Here is a 20,567-nt window from a genome sequence, read left to right on the forward strand (position 1 = left end):
TAGTAAACTAACACAGGAACAGAAAACCAAATACAGCATGTTCTCACTTATAAGTGGGAGCTAAATAATGAGAACACATTGACACATAAAGAGGAACAACACACACTGGGGCCTAGCAGAGGTAGATGGTGGCATGAAGGAGAGGATCAGGAAAAATAACTATTGAGTACTAGGCTTAATACCGAGGTGACAAAACAATCTGCACAACAAACTCCCTGACACACACATTTACCTATGTAACAAACCTGCACATGTAGCCCTGAACATAAAAGTTTTTTTTAACAAAAGGATGTTAAGAGGTAATGTTCAGTATAAACCTTTTCATTCTGGAGAAACTAAGTCCCAAAGTGGACTGCCCAAAGTCAAAATCAAGTCATACCATCCATACAATCTTTTATTAATGTGTATAACAATAGATAATAAATTCTTTAGAAAAAAAGAACACAGTTCATTGCACTTTATTAAAGCATGCACTCACTCCTGGGACTTGTATTTTGATTGTGTGTGTCTTTGTATGCATGTATGTATCAAGTAGTAAGGTAAAATGTACTTCTTACTGATGCTCATGGTCAAAGGGTCTCCTAGATTAGAGTCTCTCTCACTCTCTCTGTCTCTGTCTGTCTGTCTGTCTCTCTCTCTCTCTGTCTCTCTTAACTCTCTTACTCTCTCTCCCCTTCCACTCTACCCCACATGCTTTTATAAAGGAAAATCAAAAGGGAAGATTTATCTATTATAAATATATACATATACACATAAATTCATGAAAATGTTAGCACATACCGAGCTTAGAAAAAGTCCATGAAGCCAAGGCATTAAGTAAAGTTGCTCGGGCTGACAGTCATGGCTATGTCTCTCACACCGAAGAGGGCTGGGAATGCTGCTTAGGCCAATGGCCTTCTAAACTACCCCACTGACCCTCACCAGAGAACCTGCTGACTTCTCTCATTTCGGAACCAAGCTCCTGCTGAGATTGCATTCCATGCTCCTTATCAGTCTCTGAACAGTGCTGAGTGGAGGCCACCATCAGTTGATTCATTCACTATATCTGATATATTGATCTTACTTCATCCTAAAAACACCCTGGAATATCATCATTTCCATTGAATGGATAATGAAACTGAGGCTCAGGAATGTAATACACTGTACCCAATTTCTTACAGTTGGGGAAGAAGTGTTGGAGCCAGGAGGGAAAGCCACATCTTCTGACTCTGAAGCCCAGGCTCTTTCCACCACACTAGAAGTCTTAGTTCAGTCTTCTGAGCTGAAGATGGGTGTGCAGAAGATTACTGGAGGAGCCTTTAGCCTCAATGACTGTGAGGGAGGAAAGAAATGTAGACAGGCAGTCGGATTCCAAGATCCCTCATAGGGCTCTGGGATGAGATGGTCTTGCAGGGTTGTCCAGCCTTAAGGCAAGGGGGCCTGGCCTTCATACTCCCATCTGCCCCTAGGCAAGTGTTTAGATTCTGGATGCCCCCGGAACAGGATGTGGCCTTAGGTGATTTGGTTCTTCTCTGCTTAGGACAATCAACAGAGAAGAACTCAGCTAAGAGTCGCCAGCTGCCAACACTCCCAGAAGCTGGAGAAATGAGCATCTCAGTCCCTCAAGGAGATCTTGGCAGAGTCCTACAGCATCTACCACATCAACAGCACAAGTTCTCCCTTAGAAATTCACTCCAGTTTGCCATGCCCAGCTCTGACAAGGTGAATGCTGCGTACGTGGAAAAAAATCGCTGCCTGTTTCAGCTCTACCACTTGCTGGGTAATCTCGATTTGGCAACTTGATGTCTCTGTGCTTCAGTTTCCTCATCTGGAAAAATAAAAATAATAGCCATATCAAGGGATTTTGCAGGATGAACATTGTTCCTGGTACATGAGCACCTGGCAAATGTTTCTTGTTAAAATCGTTGTTACACTTTTGCTTTGCTTCCTGGTTGACCAGCCTCTTTCCTTGTGTAAAAAGTGCTTTCAAGTTCGATGCCAGGGAGCATCGGTTATAGAAATGTCCAAATCTCCCAAGAGCCTCAGTTCAGGACTTTAGCCCAAAGTTTATTTCGAGCCTACAACTGCTGCTGCCACTTTACTTCACTCACTACCACTGAGAGTATGATTCTTTAAGGAATACTTCAAGAGACTTCTTTGTGAATACTTGAAGCTCTACTGGGCTCACTCCAGGACAGTAGGAGTTTAAATAATTCATGAGAGTAATGCCTGCATTTGACAAGGACAAGGCAAATTGCATAACAGCAGCTTATTCCATACATTCCATTATGTGTTCTTTGATAGCACAGCTGGCATGGAATTCAGTAATGCCTTAAAAAAAAATACTCCAAGAAAGGCAAGAAAAATATTTAAAGGATAGTTAAGCCCAAAAGCGATGTGAAGATGATAGCCACCGGGGTGATAAAAATAAAAGAAGTACTACATTTTTTAACCTGGTTTGGAAATGCTCCCTTTGAGAACCAGACAAGTTTGATGTTCAAGAGGATACGCTAAACAGAGAGTGGTTTTCTCCACATAGAGGCCTTGAAGATTTTTTAATGCTCCTGACCAAATGAATGTTGGACGGTGCTTTATGTTGTTGGTTAATGAAGGTGTTATACCTTTCCGTAATGCTATGAGAAAGCATTGCATTACACAGATTAAGGTTGTGTGACTACACTGGTCAGCGTAAAAGAGAAGATATTGTTGGAATGACAGTTGTATCCTTAAAATACATCCTATTGCCATAAAGATGAAAACGAGTTTGTCTCAGAGTGCCAGCATGCTGCATAAACCAAGATGCCCAATCATATAACCTATCTGGGCTGCCATAACTTTGTTTACAATAAAATCATGAGCCCACTGCCTACTTTTCAACACAATTGTCCACTGTTCCGCCAAATGCAGCTATTCAATTTTATTCCTATAGCCCATGTTTTTTCCATTTCCAACCCATTGCTTATCCATCTCCCTCTAGAGCTTTCCTCCCTCTATTTTCATCAGGCCCACCTCCTCTCCACCCTTTAAGGTTCATTTCAAATGTCAGCTTTTAATGAAAGCTTTTCTGAGCTCATCCTCTGCAAACTAGACATGATCATTCCATGTAAACTTTAATCACATCTGGTCTGAATCTTCCTTGTGGCCGTAATCATACCCTGCCTTGCCTTAGGTTCTTTTATTTATTTATCAACTCTTATTTTTCCTCTATCTTATAAGCTTTTTAATCACAAAATATGTCTTAATCCTCTTTACACTTTCTGCAATACCTGGCACTGTGTCCCACACTTCAAAATGCTCAATAAAGCTAGTTGAATGTATCAATTACACTTTCCCTCTGACAGTTTGGGATTCACTATTCATCCTTTTATCATCCCCGTATTTCCTCTCTCTCCCCTACACACAGAAGTCAACACAAAGTGACCTCCGCTATCTCTTGAAAATACCAGAAGATCAAAGGTTAGAAATTTGACACTCTGTTTGTAAAAGGTTGCCACCTCTCCGTCTCCCTAGGAGTTATGGGATTCCAGACCTCAAAAGCCTTTACATAATATTCAAGTCTGGGGTTAAGTGAACTGCCCCAGGTCACATATCAAGTTAAGGGCAGACATAGGACTAAAATCTAATGTGAGGATGAGATCTTTTATTGTTCAATTCTGTTGTTACAGCTAGTGTCTGAATTTTTCTCTGTGGGTCGAGCTGACTTGTTCTGAGAATATGACTTTTTTAAGTTTAAGCCTACAAATATTAATCTGCCAAACAATATTTGTAAGAAACCCTGGATTTACTTGTAAGTTGACTTACACAGCCATCATGTTCTCCCTAATCCAAAGTTTCACTGATGAATATATCAGATTTCAATACAAACAAGCGTATACTTGTTTGTGACCAAAAACACTTTGGGTTCTGTTGGTGTTATCGAGAACATCCAAAGAAAAATGAAGTTCAAGTAGAAACATTTTGCTGATTTTATTCTCAGTAGAACTCAACCACAAACCAAAGTCATAGATGAATAATGCTTCAAATGAAGTGAAAATAATGAATCAATAACGTGACTGGCAAACCCTGGGGAATGGATCAGAGTTTTGAAAAATCTTCAGAGAAGATTTTCTTCCGGTGAGCTATCGCAACATCCAAATGCATTTATTATGGGCTCACTGTGATTTTTATGGAGTAGAAACTAAGCAATACCCTTTCTGCTCCCTTCCATTTTTCATGTAGTTGGTTATAACCTCATGTTCTCTTGTTCAAGCATAACCTAAAAATGGTCATCAAGCTAAATTAAGACATTTTTATACCCTATGATTGTTTGATGTTCTAACATTCTTTTGCCCCACAGTTAGGATGATCCTATGCCCCAAGACTATTCTTGGAGAGGTATTTCTCAAGCTTCAGTGTCTTTGTGATGCCTGTGTGTGTTATTCTTTTCAAGATGATTATTACATAGGTGAGCACAGGTGACACAGCTTCACACTCATGTTGTGAGGTTCAATACCAAATGCCTGGTGATTGTATCAGAGTATAAGAAAGGACATTGGAGCTATTTAACAAAGACTCCCAAGGGGTTACACAGCCAAAGAGAAGCACATACTTGTGCTATTACGTGGTAAATTCAGAGCCCTAAATACAGAAAATTAAGGAAACTTAGATAAAGGCAGATTTATTTTTTCAGATCTCTTTAGGTAATGAAAGGTCATATCTAAGATTTATTACATAATAAAAACAACTTTCAGTTCATCTATTTGTTAGCCTAGACAGTTCTTTAAGGGAAAGTTCATTAAAAAAACAGAAGATTAAGGAATTACATAAAATATACAAACAAATGTAGATTATGAGGAAAATTCTTCTAGTTTAGAATAAATGAGAATTGACCAAGAAAGAATGCATCTGGCATTGAACAACAGGAGAAGATGTAGATTCTGGTTGAAACAGGTATGGTACCCTCAAAGTGGCCATCTTGGGAGACTATACATATTCCAATCATGCTGCTTTTGTTCCAAAAATCTCATCCTCTCAAATTGGTTTCAGGGGCACAGTCTGTCAAAACCTTCACTCTTTTAATTTGGGCTTGATTTTGGAAACAGTCTGTGGCAGGAAAATGCTAGGGTGGCCCCCTGACCTCTGCTTCCTGATGTTCATATCCTTGTGCGATACTCTCCCACTGAGTGTGGGTGGAGTCTGGGGTTTGCTCCTAGCCAATAGAGTATGGCAAAAATGACGGGTTGTGCGTTATTACATGCACATGATTAAGTAACAGAACACTGTAACCCATCTTGCTAGTAAACTCTGTCTCTATCCTTGGCTTTGAGGAGCCAAGTCTTTGGTTCCTCAAACAACAAGACTTTGGGAAAGTCCATTTGGCAAGAACTAAAGATGGCTGTCTGGGATTTGACAGACAGCAAGAAACTGAAGACTTCAGTCCACAGCATGGAAGGATCTGAATGCTGCCAACAATCTTTTTGGAAGTAAATCCCTCCCCATGGAGCATTCAGATGAAACCCCAGCCCCAACTGATACTTTGTAACCTTACAGAGGACCTAACTAAGCCATGCCTAAACTCCTGACCCACAGAAACTGTGAGACAATAAGGATTATTTGAAGCTGCCAAGTTTTAATAGTATCATGCAGCAAAAGGTAACTAATATACAAATATTAGTTATTCTGAGCCGGGTGTAATCAATATAATTTGTAATATTATAGGTAATTTTTTTACCCATGATATCATTCTTTGTTTTTTAAGAGATGGAGCCTCATTATGTTGCCCAGGCTAGAGAGCAGTGGTGCAACCATAGCTCATTGCAGCCTCGAACTCCTGGGCCTAAGCAATCCTCCTGCTTTGGCCTCCCAAGTAACTGGGACGACAGGCACACCCTATCATACCTAACTTTTAATTATCTTGCTCTTGCCTTGCTGTTTCATCTAGTCACTTTTAACAAAATCAAGAATTCTCTTGAAAGAGAGCCACTATTCATCTGTCTAATATTTTACAGGTTAGATTAATAGCATCTAGCATCTACCATGTGTCAGGCACTGTGCTAAGCACTTTATAAATATTATTTTAATAATTCACAAAATCCTAAAAGGTATAAACGTTTATATTCCCATTCTAAAAGTGGGATAACTGAGTTAAGTAATTTTCCCAAGGTCAAAAAGCTACCAAAGAGCAGAGCTGAGACTCTAACTCTGGCAGTCAACTTCCAGAGACTACACAATTAACCCTTTTCCTATAAAGGATATCCACATACATTATCTTATTTAATCCAAACAACGACTCCGTGAGGTAGCTATTCTAACGACCAGATTTATAGATGAAGAAACTAGGACTCTAAGAGTTTAAGAAATAACATCATTTAACTTGTTGATGATGCAGTAGAGACTACATCTAATGTCCTAGAGTGATGCCCTAATCTAGCACTCTTTCTACTACAAGAGCACCAGTCAGTTGTTGCTCCGCAGTCTGCAGGCTGTTTTGTGTGGCAAGTGTAGTAGCCTAAATGAAGCAACATCCAAAAGAGAAGCTGTGAAACTGTTTTGAATAGAAGCATGATTGTGGAGACACTCCATTTAAACACAGCAATGGGTTCCATTTTGAAAGATAACACTGATCTCCAAGCAATATTTCTATGTTCATAAATTTTTAATTGTAATCTCTCCACTGTTGGAACCAAAGACTTGGTTCCTCAAACAACAAGACTTTGGGAAAGTCCATTTGGCAAGACCTGGGGATGGCTGGCTGGAAGCTGACAGACAGCAAGAAACTGAAGCCCTCAGTCAACAGCATGCAAGGATCTTAATGCTGCCAACAACCACGTGAGCTTGAAAGCAAACCCTGTGTTATTTTACAGTCCCACCTCATAGACAGACACAAAAGTAACATGTTAACTATAAGGTACATAAACTCTGTTGAACTTGATTTCTTAAACTATACAATGAGGAGTGTCAGAGAAGATCATTATTTCCCAAAGTATATTCCAAAGAATGCAATAACCACAAGATGCTAAAAAATGTTGAGGGGGAGTTTCCACAATTAAATAATTGAATGCTGCTTGCAGCCGTCTGGGAAGCTCATATTCTGCATTAGTACATTAGAGGCTCTGAGAAGTCCTGCACTGGAGGCCTCTATGAAGTTCTAAACCCGGTGGCTTCAAAACTTTTTAACCAAATAACCTTTTTTTCTAAGAGCACTTATTAATGTCTTCCCAGGCTCTAATTTCTACTTGGGAAATTCTATGAATTTACCTCAAGGTTAATTTTCATCTCACAGGAGGTTAAAAATTAAGTTTGACCTATAAATTGAGTTAGAGGTAGTTATCTTAAATTATACAGAACATAGGAGCCAATCGCAAAGGTCCCTAGGAGCACACATTGTCTCCAGGCTTCCAATCCATCAATTTTAGCTGCCCATTATCTACTTGTTCTTTTCAAGGCACCTTGAGATGCTGATTTTGATGAATCTGAGGATGTAAAATAACATTTACACATAATGAACACATTTTCAGAGCACAACTTCTTGGTTATTTTATTTATTCTCCAACTTGCTTCATGTAATCACATGTTCGCCACAAAGGAAGAAAAAAGGGGCAAATACATTACATTTCTATCACACAAGTAGTCTGTGAAGTTCCCTCATGCTGTTTTCTTATTTCAGCTAAAATAACTATGTTCAAAGGGTATATTAATCCCATTGACCTTTGCAGAGCTATTTAGAGAGATCTTGCATTTTTTCCCTTTTCTTTTTTTCCATATTAAAGTTTTTGGTGGAATTTCCTCACCCGAGTCAGTTGTAAAGCCTGTAAAGTGTAGACAATAAAATGGAGGCTTAATAATTCAGTTCATGTTCCTTTATCAACTCACTGCCCACACAACCAACTCATTAGTATCAAATAGAACAAAAATGCCTGCAGGAAAATCGTGGGTGCTACTTTCAAGCAGTTATTTTGATCTATGAGTCATCTTTGCTCTGGCTCCAACTTTAGGCAAATAATTTAACTTTCCCTAGTCTCTGCTTTGTTAAGCCTCTGTTTCCCCATTTACAAAATGGGCCTCATAAAGTTGCTACCTCCTGAATCATGGAGAAGAGTATATCAGGTAATGCTGGAAGATATCACTCAATCTGTTTATTCAAAAAAGCACTCATGTGCCTGGAAATCTGCTTTTAGGGATGTTACTGCTCTTAATTGCTATAATAAAACGTACGTAGTGGCTTCTGTCATTCAAGTGTTTATAAATAAAGGAACAGAAAAGTTAAGCAATTTGCCCAGGGTCACCCAGCTAAAAGTAGAGAATGGTGAATTTGAACTCTTTTCTGTTCGACTCTGGATTATTTTCAATGCTCCACTCTGATGAGCAACAACATATGTGGAGTGTCTCCTATAGCATGCATTTGGCAAGACGTTGAAGCAAATTGACTTAAATTGAGAAAAAATTTTTTTCAATTTAAGTCAAGCCTAGTCCTTAGGCAAAGCTATGAAGTGAAGTCAGCAAAATTGATTTCCTCTGTCCTTCCTGCCCAACTCCAAGGAACAGTCTTCTTGTGGCCCCTATAAGCCCAGGGATCTTCTCACAAATGTCTCACTAGGACCTACCTACCCAGACAGTGGCCTGACTTCTACATCAGTGGTACACAAAGTAACCAGTCTATGAGCCGCTTGTTTAGTGGTGATTTCTGAGATTTTGGTGCACCCATCACCCCAGTAGTGTACACTCTACCCAATGTGTAGTCTTTTTATCCCTTGCTACCTCCCATCCTTTCCCCTGATTCCCCAAAGTTCAATGTATCATTCTTATGCCTTGATGTCCTCATAGCTTAACTCCCACATATGAGTGATAACATATGATATTTGGTTTTCCATTCCTGAGTTACTTCACTTAGAATAATAGTCTCCAATTCCATCCAGGTTGCTGCGAATGCCATTATGTCGTCCCTCTTTATGGCCGAGTAGTATTCCATGTTTTATATATATATATATATATATATATATATATATATATATATATATATATATATCACATTTTCTTTATCCACTCATTGATTGATGGGCATTTGAGCTGGTTCTATATTTTTGCAATTGCAAATTTCGCTGCTGTAAACATGTGTGTGCAAGTATCGTTTTTGTATAATGACTTCTTTTCCTCTGGGTAGATACCTAGCAGTGGGATTGCTGGATCAAACTGTAGATCTACATTTAGTTCTTTAAGGAGTCCCCACACTGTTTTCCCTATTGGCTGTACCAGGGAAATAATTTAACTTTCCCTAGTCTTTTTCAAGCCTCTGTTTCCCCATTTTACATTCCCACCAGCAGGGTAAAAGTGTTGCCTTTTCACTGCATCTTTTTTTTTTTTTTTTTTTTTTTTTTTGAGACAGAATCTCACTCTGTCACCATCCTGGAGTGCAGTGGCACAATCTCCACTCACTGCAACCTCCACCTCCTGGGTTCAAGCAATTCTCCTGCCTCAGCCTCCCGAGTATCTGGGACTACAGGCGTGCGCCACCACGCCCAGCCAATTTTTGTATTTTTAGTAGAGACAAGGTTTCACCATATTGGCTAGGATGGTCTCGATCTCTTGACCTCGTGATCTGCCCACCTCTTGATGGAATCATTTGTTTTTTTCTTGCTGATTTGTTTGGTTCTTTGTAGATTCTGGATATTAGTCCTTTGTCGGAGGTATAGATTGTGAAGATTTTCTCTGTAGGTTGTCTGTTAACTCTGCTGATTAAGTTTTTGCTGTGCAGAAGCTTTTTAGTTTAAGTCCCATCTATTTATATTTGCTTTTGTTGCATTTGCTTTTGGGTCTTCGGTCATGAAGTCTTTGCTTAAGCCAATGTCTAAAAGGGTTTTTCTGATGTTGTCTTCTAGAATATTTATAGTTTCTGATCATAGATTTAAGTGTTTGATCCACCTTGAGTTGATTTTTGTATAAGGTGAGAGATGAGGATCCAGTTTCATTCTTCCACATGTGGCTTGCCAATTATCCCAGAACCATTTTTTGAATACGGTGTCCTTTCCCCTCCCCACTTTGTCTTTGTTTGCTTTGTCAAAGATCAGCTGGCTGTAAGTATTTGACTTTATTTCTATGTTCTCTATTCTGTTTTATAGAACAGAATTCTATTCTATTCTATTCTATTCTATTCTATTCTATTCTATAAAATGTGCCTATTTTTATACTAGTACCATGTAGTTTTGGTGACTATGGCCTTATAGTATAGTTTGAAGCTGTGTAATGTGATGCCTCCAGATTTATTATTTTTGTTTAGTCTTGCTTTGACTATGTGGGCTCTTTTTAGGTTCCATATTAATTTTAAGATTATTTTTTCTAGTTCTGTAAAGAATGATGATGGTATTTTTATGGGAATTCCATTGAATTTGTAGATTGTTTTTAGCAGTATGGTCATTTTCACAATATTGATTCTACCCAGTCATGAGTATGGAATGTGTTTACGTTTGTTTGTGTCATCTATGATTTCTTTTGGCATTGTTTTGCAGTTTTCCTTGTAGAGGTCTTTCATATCCTTGGTTAGGTATATTCCTAAGTTGTTTTTTGCTTTGTTTTGTTTGTTTTGCAGCTATTGTGAAAGAGGTTGAATTCTTGATTTGATTCTCAGCTTGGTCACTATTAGTGTATAGCACAGCTACAATTTTTTGTCCTGAAACTTTGCTGAATTCATTTACCAGTTCTAGGAGCTTTTTGGGTGAGTCTTTAGGGTTTTCTAGGTATACAATCATATCGTCAGCAAACAGCGACAGTTTGACTTCCTCTTAAGGAGTTCTTGGATGCCCTCTATTCTGTCCATTTCTATCATTGACCTGAAAAATTGATTCATGTGAACATACCAATGTTGCTAATAGATAACCTTTGGAGTCTCTGGGTAAAATCTTTATCATTTAAAATTGGTCTACACAGCAAAATAAATTGTTCTACAAAAAAAGACATGCACTTGTATGTTTATCACAGCACTATTCACAATAGCAAAGACATGGAATCAAAGTGCCCACTGACAGTGGATTGAATAAAGAAAAGAGAGTTTATATACACCATGCAATACTATGCAGCCTTTAAAAAAGAACAAAATCATGTACCCTGCAGCAACATGGATGCAGCTAGAGGCCATTGTCCTATGCAAATTAATGCAGGAACAGAAAACCAAATACCACATGTTCTCACTAAGTGGGAGCTAAACATTGGGTACTCATGGACATCAAGATAGCAAAAATAGACACTGGGGACTACTAGAAGGGAGAGGAAGGGGGACAAGGGTTGAAAAACTAACTGTTGGGAACCATGCTTACTACCTGAGTGACAGGATCAATCATACCCCAAAGCCCAGCATCACACAATATTCCCATGTAACAAACCTCTTGAAACTAAAAGTTGAAATTATTTGTAATAAGTAAATAAAATGGGACTATTATAGATGTTCCTTAACCCAGAGAATCATTCTGATAGTGTGAATTTTAAGTACCTGTACCATGTAAGGCTGTAAGAAAAATATAACAGGGAAACAGATGGAAATTTATGTGCTACTTCAGTCACTTAAAACTGACTCCTGTGTGTATGTGTATATGTGCACATGTCCACATGTGTATGGCCTGTGGTAGCATGGTGAGGTGTGACGACATGCTATTATGATGTGAGGGTTAGGGAGAGAAACTGCTTGTTTCTTAGTCAAAAGATTTCCTCTGAGTCTGCCAGAGAGAGATAGGAAGAACTTAAACCTTGCTTCTCTATCAGAGACAGATTTTTTTTCTCTCCTCTTCATATTCCTAGTACTAAGGGAGGATATGTGTCCAGTGTGCTAAGAAGAGTACCTGGCACACAGCAGGCACTCAATAAGTGTATTAGTCCTTCAGCAAGCATCCACTTAACTCATGTTTTGTGTCAGGCACTGTTTATACACTAGAGAATAAAATGGATGAAGACCTGGCTCTCCTGGTGCTCACGTTCTAGTGGCAGAGACATTAGAGGGAAAGGGGTGAAGTGAGGAGGAGCCTTTAACAAGTTCAAGTTGAGGGCAAAAGGAGGTAAAAACAGACTACATGCGTGTAGCCTGCACTGTGTTCCCTTTCTCTGGGCCATATCCAGAATGATATAGAACCATGATAGTTCTATGGCAAGCTGAGCTTGGGTATTTAAATTGTTTAAAGAGGGAATTGGGGCCAGGCATGGTGGCTCACATCTGTAATTCCGGCACTTTGGGAGGCCGAGGCAGGTGGATCACAAGATCAAGAGATCAAGACCATCCTGGCCAACATAGTGAAACCCCGTCTCTACTAAAAACACAAAAATTAGCTGGGAGTGGTGGCACATGCCTGTAGTCCCAGCTACTCGGGAGGCTGAGGCAGAAGAATCACTTGAACCCAGGAGGTGAAGGTTGCAATGAGCCGAGATCATGCCACTGCACTCCAGCCTTGTGACACAGTTGAGACTCTGTCAAAAAAAAAAAAAGGAACTGGGCTAAGTTGAAGGAAAACCTTTCTTACTAGGATAGATCACCACGGGAAGGTGTAAATTCCATTCCCTGAATTAAAATGGCTGATGAAAATCCAATTCTTACCAGGAACCATGAGTTGAAGAAAGAATGCTGGACAGGAAGTCTGCATTCCTGCTGTGCTGTTTATAAGCTGGGCAACTTTGGCCAAGTCTCTCCACCACTGTAAGCCTCAGTGTCCTCATCTACAGAAAGAGAAGGGAGTATTTGGTGACCGCTGAGTTCCCTTCCAATCCTGTGGTTTCAATGACACCAAACTCTTCTGGTCTCTTCAAGTCCTCTACTTCTATATTTTCCTTTATTGTAGGTTTTCACTGGAAAAAAAATAGAATGTATCACTTGGATTATAGTGTTAGCCTCAAGATTTCTTAAAAAGTATAACTCACTGCTGAGATTACCATTGTGAAGACTCTGAGAGAGGAGACAGAGGCAGAGACAAGGGTTGGGGCAAAGGGAACACATATAACATCACTACGTCTGTGTATAAAATCTTCAATATACCTTTCACGGTCATGTGGGGCATCTCCCTCACTGTCATAATACAGGTAAAACAAGTTTTATACAATCTATACTGTTGAAAAGCAGCATGAAAACCCAATTTTGGTCATTTAAATTATAGAAATACACTAGAGAAATTGCTATTAAAGTGAATCTTTTAATATCTTTTGTAATGCAAATGAATGTCCCACGTTTCATTTTCATGACAATCTGGGTTTGTATGGATTTATATTTAAAAATTACAGCCAATATTTACCAAGGGCCCACTCCATAACATACTCTGCCAAAAAGTTCACATACAATATTGCATCTAATAACAGCCTCACAAAATTATTTCTGATTATCACTATTTTACAGAAGAAGAAAATGCAGCTCAGAGAAGTTGAGTGATTTACCCAAAGTCACACAGATAGTAGGAAGGAGAATGAGAAACAAGCCTAAATTTATCTAATCTAAGAGTCAAATTCTTAACCACTACTCTGTACTGCCCCAAAAACATGAAGCAAAGTCTGCTCTGGGTACATTTGGAGTCTAGGGGCTCACTTTGTCCTGTAGCTTCTATTTTCTTAGTCCAAGTCCCACACCCATTTCTCAGCTACTGAACCTTGTTTACAGGCCTGAAAAATGGCAAGCGGCTTTCAGGCATAGATTCTGCTCTGAGAAGCCCAAGACTGTGAGCCAAAATAGGCTTTGGAAGGCTCAAAAGAGAGTGGCCAGACCAAGAGAAGGCTCAAATCCATGTGGAAGAAGTGGACAGGCTTGGACTGGAGAGAAGAAGGTTCCAGGGAAACATGTGCTAACAGAGTGTTTTCACAGCTCAGCTGTCTCATTTGAAGAAGTCGCTTCACCCAGAATCTGCAGACTCAGTACAATCAGCAATGCAGATTGATTTTTAAAATACAGAAAGAAACAGAAGGTGATCTGTAGCACAAAGTCAGGTTTTTAAGTTTTAAAAATTTTTTAAATCTATGACAGGCCAGGTGTGGTGTCTCAGGCCTGTAATCCCAGCACTTTGGGAGGCTGTGGCAGGCAGATCACCTGAGATCAAGAGTTTGAGACCAGCCTGGCCAACACGGTGAAACCCTGTCTTTACTAAAAATATCAAAATCAACAAAGCGTTGTGGCACATGTCTATAGTCCCAGCTACTTGGGAGGTTGAGGTAGGACAATCACTTGAACCCAGGAGGTGGAGATTGCAGCGAGCCGAGATCGCACCACTGCACTCCAGACTGGACAACAGAGTGAGACTCCATCTCAAAAAAAAAAGAAAAAAAAAATATGTGACAAAAAAGTACATGTTTTACAAGAATTCATACAAATAGAAAAATACACATCATACGCATTAGGATTGTTGCTTATGTGGAACAAGTAAGAGGGCTGGGAAGAGTCAAAAGGAAGAAATAAGTGGCATTTGCCTTATTTTTACCCTGGTCCAATATATGCATGAGGACCACGTGTGTTAAGCCCCAGCAGACTATGCTAGGATCCACAGGTGAAACTCAAAGAGCACTATTCAAAATACATCCCGAGCCCACACACTTTGCACACCAAGACGGCACTGTCTCTGGCCCGAACTTCCACAGCATCCTCTGACTGCTCTCCTAAGCCCAGTCATTTTCCCAAACAGTCTATTTGCAGAGCAAATATTCTATAACTTAAGTCAAATCATACTAGAACCCTCCAATGACTCCTTATCTTATTTAGAGTAAAATGCTATCCTCACAAAGATTCCCAAGGCCCCATGGGTCTGGCTCCTATGGTCTGCCTCCCATTCCCTTTCTAACTTCATATCTCACCATGCTCCCCTTTGCCTTCCCCATTCCAACCACACTGACCTCTTCACTGCTCCATAAACCTGCCTCAGGGCCTTTGCACTCACTGTTTCTGCTTCTGGAATGCTCTTCCCCTTGATACTCACAAGGCTCTTTCAGGACTCCACTTGAAAGCCAGTTGTCCGTGAGGCCTTTCCTGACCACACTAGTTTGCAAGTGTCCGCCCCGGCATTCTCTTTCATTCTTACTGATCCCTGTCGTGCTCTTCATTTTACTTGCCTTTATTCTATCTCCCTTTTGTAGGAAGCAAACTCCAAAAGCACAGTGCTTTCTATTTTGTTCAGTGTTAGATCCTCAGAGCTTAATGCCCGGAGCACAGGATGCACTCAATAAAACCATTTGAATTGATTTTTGTTCAATGTAAAAAAATTCCTATAGAGTTTTTCATAAATGAAATGAGATATTTCATAAGGTAGTGAGCTCCCCATCTCTGGATGTATTCAAGACTGTGAAATCATTCAAGATGTATTCAAAGCTGTGATCTTTTGGTAAAGACACAAAAGGGAGAATTCAAGCACTAGGTATTTGATTGGACTGGATATTAACCCAAGTGCCTGCCAACCCTGAAATGTCACAGTTCTGTGAATCACCACAAAGAAGCTAAGACTCTAAACTGAACCTACTGAGGTCAGCAAATGCTTAAGAAACCAGGGTCACAGATTCTCCATTCTTCTCTGCCTAGTGAATTGAGCAACAGTAGCTTTTGGTTTAAAGGGACAGGGATAGTTTTTTTCATCTCTAATGTGAGTCTTTTAAGCCCCATGAATCTATTTGGAAACATTTTCTCTTGAATATGAAAAAAGCAGCACACATCTAATTGCAAATGAGAACTATCAAGACAAGCGAGTGTTATCAAATAACTGTATGATCTGAAAAAAAAGTCATCATCTCACGTAATTTAAATTCTTGCCCTTTGCTCCATTGTGTATATTTTTGCATTAAAAAGTCTGTTTAAAATTAGTTCGATTCTTCCCTTTTGGGTAGATTATAAAACAAAAACATGAGAGGATTATAAAGAGGATGGGAATGACTGATAGGTGAGATTTCTCCTAAAGAGCTTCTTGATTTGATGTGTGATAAGAAAGTTCTCTTCCTTTGGAAAGACCAAGAGGATGTATGGTCTAGGGTCTGTACAAATTAGTGATGTCACCCTCCTCCAGAGAAGAAAACACTTTGATTTTATACATATTTTCTTACAGTGATAAGAAAATTGCAGGACCCAAGAGACAGAGACCCATGTTTTACATCCTGTAAAATGTGAGCTAAAGTATGATTCAGATATTTTCTGCCTTCCCCTTGTCTCTGCTAGAAAGTGGGATTCTTTAATTGTGTGACAATTCAGGGATCCTATGGGTAAGTGGATGATGGGCAAGAGGAGTGGTCCTGTGTTCTCTGAAGCCACAATTCTGAAGGCAACCTACATGCTATTAACAGCAGAAGAGGTGTTCCCTCCCTGTTTACAACTTTCCTCAGCACAGAGAAAGGGGACCCATGGGAGCACCCAATTACATTTTTATTTCATTCAAGGCAGTGAGAGGCAGGTTTCTCCTGCTACTTTTCCAGTCCTTTCTAAACAAAGAAGGGGCTCTGAGTTTGAGATTCCTCAGGCATTACATTCTCCTCCTGTTGCCAATTTGTAGTTTATTTCTGAAGAGAAGCCCACAGGTACACCATATCTGAGACAAGCAAGCACCAATAATTACTATTTGTTTAGCCCATCCCCTGCCAATGTACGGATACATCAGGGGAATCTTTTAACGGAATTCCCCAACACTGGACTGCATAATGGTCTATAGAGTCACTGTTCCTCTTCCTGAGATTTTCTCTTTTGTGTTCCCCACACCCATTCTCTCCCCTATGATAGAGCAGTTCTTTATTCTACAGAACATTTGCTTTATTATAGAAACTGAGCACACTAAAAGGAAAACTTTCAACAGTTATTCAACAGCAGATCCTGGGCAGCTATCCGTGCCTAGCACTGAAGTCAGTGCCCAGGTAAAGCTGTGGGTTGGTGGTGGGCTGGGGGCAGGCAGGCACTGCAAAGGGAGACACATTTGTACTCAAGTGGAGTTCACAGTCTATTGGGCAGACAGGATTATTTTTATAAAGGAAAATAATTAAAGAATAACATAATACAAAGAATGCATAGTATGAAAAAGCACAGCATATGGTGCTTCATGCCATAAAAACAATGAGTATGGGCTGGGTGTGGTGGCTCACACCTGTAATCCCAGCACTTTGGGAGGCAGAGGCGGGCGGATCACCTGACGTCAAGAGTTCGAGACCAGCCTGGTCAACATGGTGAAACTCCATCTCTACCAAAAATATGAAATTAGCCGAGTGTGGTGGTTGGCACCTGTAATCCCAGCTACTTGGGAGGCTGAGGCAGGATAGTCGCTTGAATCCTGGAGGCAGAGGTTGCAGTTAGCCAAGATTGCAACCTTGCACTCCAGCCTGGGTGACAAGAGCAAAACTCCGTCTCGGAAAGCAAAAAAGAAAAAGAAACAATGAGTATGTTTGACACTAGAGAAGACAAGATTTCTGTGGTTTAACTCGGACTGGGCCTTGAATGACAGAAGAAAGAAACTGAAAAGCTCGCAAGATCAGTCTCTATATGAGTCCAGCCAAAGTCAGCTAGCCCACTTGCTCTGCCTTTCCTATTAGCTTCCTTTCTATGATGTAACCACAGCTGCAGGGGGCCCACAAATAACTTCCCAGGAATTAAACAGGCCAAATATTTTGGTCCCACTGGATTGTTCAACACTTAGAACCCAATTCTCAGAAAACACAAAATTAAAACGCTGTAACTCAGTCAACAAATTCTCCCTTTGCTACAGAGAGCTGGGTGGACTTCTATGCATACATTTGTGAGCACCTTTTCTCTAAAGGAAAAGTTTTAAGCAGGAAACAATTAGCAAGAAATTTTGGAAGCAGGTACAAGAGCAGAGCAAAAAGGCCCAGTCCCAGAAAAGTACAGAAGGAGTTGGTGCTCACATCCCAAGCAGAAGGAATCAAGTCTCCAAGCATGGGGCAGCTCCGTCCTGGGGATGGCTCTGACAGTGTCTTCTTATTAAAGGCCTTATATCCAGCAAGTGCAACCTTCAGGCCCCGGGGGACAGGCCCTGGCTATATGACCAAGGGTACCTTCTTTTACCTCATATGGAAAGCAGAACAATCCTACCTACCTTGAAGAGTCTAAATTTTGGATATAATAAAACAAAGGTTTAGTACAGAGCCTAGAACAGAAATTACTTGTGGAGTTCATTATTACCATTGTTAATTATAATAATTTTAATATCACCCTTCTCTATCAAAGCTTCTTATTTCTTTGTTTCCTGCCTTTTTTTTTTTCTATACTCCAATAACTAGAAATTGCATACTCAGATACCCATAGGGTTTTCTTCTCCTGTTAGTGCTTTGGGTCATCCTGTTTTAATCAGTCCTTTTAAAGGATCACCAGCCATTCTTCTGGCTGACGTTTTAATCAGGTTTTCCCAAGAATCCCAAAGGAGGGGGAAAATGGAATTGCAATGAAAAAAATCCACTTTCTCTACATGCCAGTAAATTATAACTCTGCAGCCGCCTCAGAAAAAGAACAAAAGACACATCGTGGAACATTTTTCTGGCTGAAAAAATTGACAAAGCCGTGGAACCAAATTCTTTGCGGTATTGATGGGAGTGGAGGGCAGGGACGGGGAACAAGTGCAATTCTGCAGAACCATGTTCTCACAATTACTCTAACTCGATACCTAAAGTGTTCACAGGACACCTTTGGGGAGGGAGGAAAACGTCTGCTTCTCTCCACACAACCTTACAAAGATAGAAAAGAGGAATGCCTTTACGTATCCCAAATAGAAGACAGTATTCAAATAATACACTCAGGGCTTTGTGCTCCAACCCAAAATATTCTGCTGCTCATAGTGTTTCTCCTTGAGGAACTCTTTCCAGCCCTGTGGTCAGGTGTCCCCTTCAAATCGTCCTGAAGATCACTCTAAAATGTCTGTTCTAGAGATGTGAGTCGGTATGACAGCTGCAATGGAGGAAGCGCAAAACAGAAGCTAGGCAGCCTGGGCTTGCATCTTAGCTCACCATTTCTCTGTTCTGTCCTTCGGCAAGTTACTCAACCTCTCCAAATCCACAGTCACCTTGTCTGCAAATCAGAGATACCAACGTTACCTTCTAGTTCAGGCTGTATGGGGGTTAAGCAGAGTAATGCACGCAAAGAGCTCAGCACACTGCCTGGCTCTGGCATGGAAAACATACTTATTCATTAGTGATTGGTGGTGAGGTGCAGAGGCAGAAGTGGGAGGAGGTAGCAATTAGGAAGCAAGACCAAGCATGACATCCTGACAGTGTCTGCCAGCTCCCATCGTCCCTCTACCCCTCCCTATACCACGTTTATTGCACCCCAGATTGGAGATAGTAACAACTAGTAACCAACTAGTAACAATTACCACTTGTATGAGCTTTCTAGAACTTCCATAACATAGTTCCATAGACTGGGTGGCTTCAACAACAGCATATATTGTCTCAGGGTTCTGGAGACTAGAAGTCTGAGATCAAGGTGTGGACAGGGTGGGTTCCTTCTGAGGGCTGTGAGGGAGAATCTGCTCCATGCCTCTCTCCTAGCTGCTGGGGTTCGCTGGCAGTCATCGGTGCCCTGGGCTTGTACATGCACCACAGTGATCTCTGCCTTCATCTTCACATAGTGTTTTCCGAACGTGTGTGTGCCTGTGTCCAAATTTCCTCTTTTCCTAAGGACAACAGTCATACTGGATCCAGGCCTGCCGAAGTGACCTCATCTTAACTAATTACATCTTCACCAACGCTCCTTTCTAATAAGGTCACATTCCAAGGTGCTAGAGTTAGGTCTTCAACACATAAATTTGCAGAGGAGAGGGAGCCACAATTTAATTCATAGTGCCACTTTTAGCTCTGTGACCCAGAGCAAGGCACTTAGCCTCTGTGCCTCAGATTCCTCAGGGCTAGTGCAAGGATTTCTGCAGAGCTGGGGTCCACTCCTCACATCCTCGTGGGGCTTGTGAGGGTGGTGCTGGCAGCCTGAGTTTCCATGGCCTGAAGGCTTTCTCTGGGCAGCCAAAGTCATTCTCTCCATGTACACCAGGCTGAAAGTTCCAGAGAACTAATATTCATAGGGAAAATAATGTTATTATTATTTTATACATTTATATATTTGTGAGTCATACCGACTCACATCTCTATATATACATCTCAGTTTCCTCAAACTGACTTCAGGTTCCCACCTGCGTGATTGATCACTGGAGAGGCAGCAAAGTGTAGCGTTTAGGATCATGAGCTGTGAACGAAACACACCTGGATTCCCATCGTAGTTCCGCCACTTTCTAGCAGTGTGATCTTGGGCATGTTGCTTGATCTGGCTAAGCCACAGCTTCCACCTCTGGAAAATGGGCATAATGATAGCTGTTCTCTAAGGACTGGATAAGATAAAGCAGGTATAGCCAATACTATTAATAAGAGCTCATTAAAAGTTATTTATGATTCTTATTCATGTATTTATCTTTTTTTATTCTGCAAAGATGGGTCTGGGCATGCCTATGACATCTTTCTCTGCCCCATGGCTTTCTCATTGCTACCTCTACTTCCCTCCAACATGCCTGCCATGCAGTAGGCCCTCAATAAATGCTTCAAAGAGTGAATGAATAAATAAATGATGCAGGAAGATTTAGGCTATTACTATTCACATTTTATATTCTGCTGTTTCCAGAAAGGATTTGAGCAGGTTGAGGAGTTAT

At 40.5% G+C, this 20,567-nt stretch overlaps 1 long non-coding RNA gene across 1 annotated transcript; it reads right to left on the reverse strand.

Annotated features, from left to right (window-relative positions):
• Window positions 1–378: 378 nt before the first annotated feature.
• LOC144340915 (uncharacterized) lies at window positions 379–15,366 on the reverse strand. The gene is made up of 3 exons (XR_013417461.1): window positions 14,880–15,366; window positions 12,530–12,777; window positions 379–1,807 (listed from the first exon to the last, which is right to left on the reverse strand). It is a non-coding gene; the product is annotated as an uncharacterized LOC144340915 (long non-coding RNA).
• Between the last annotated feature and the right edge of the window lie 5,201 nt (window positions 15,367–20,567).

The sequence above is a fragment of the Macaca mulatta genome, chromosome 5 (genome assembly GCF_049350105.2).
Source record: "Macaca mulatta isolate MMU2019108-1 chromosome 5, T2T-MMU8v2.0, whole genome shotgun sequence".
Taxonomy (NCBI): Eukaryota; Metazoa; Chordata; class Mammalia; order Primates; family Cercopithecidae; genus Macaca; species Macaca mulatta.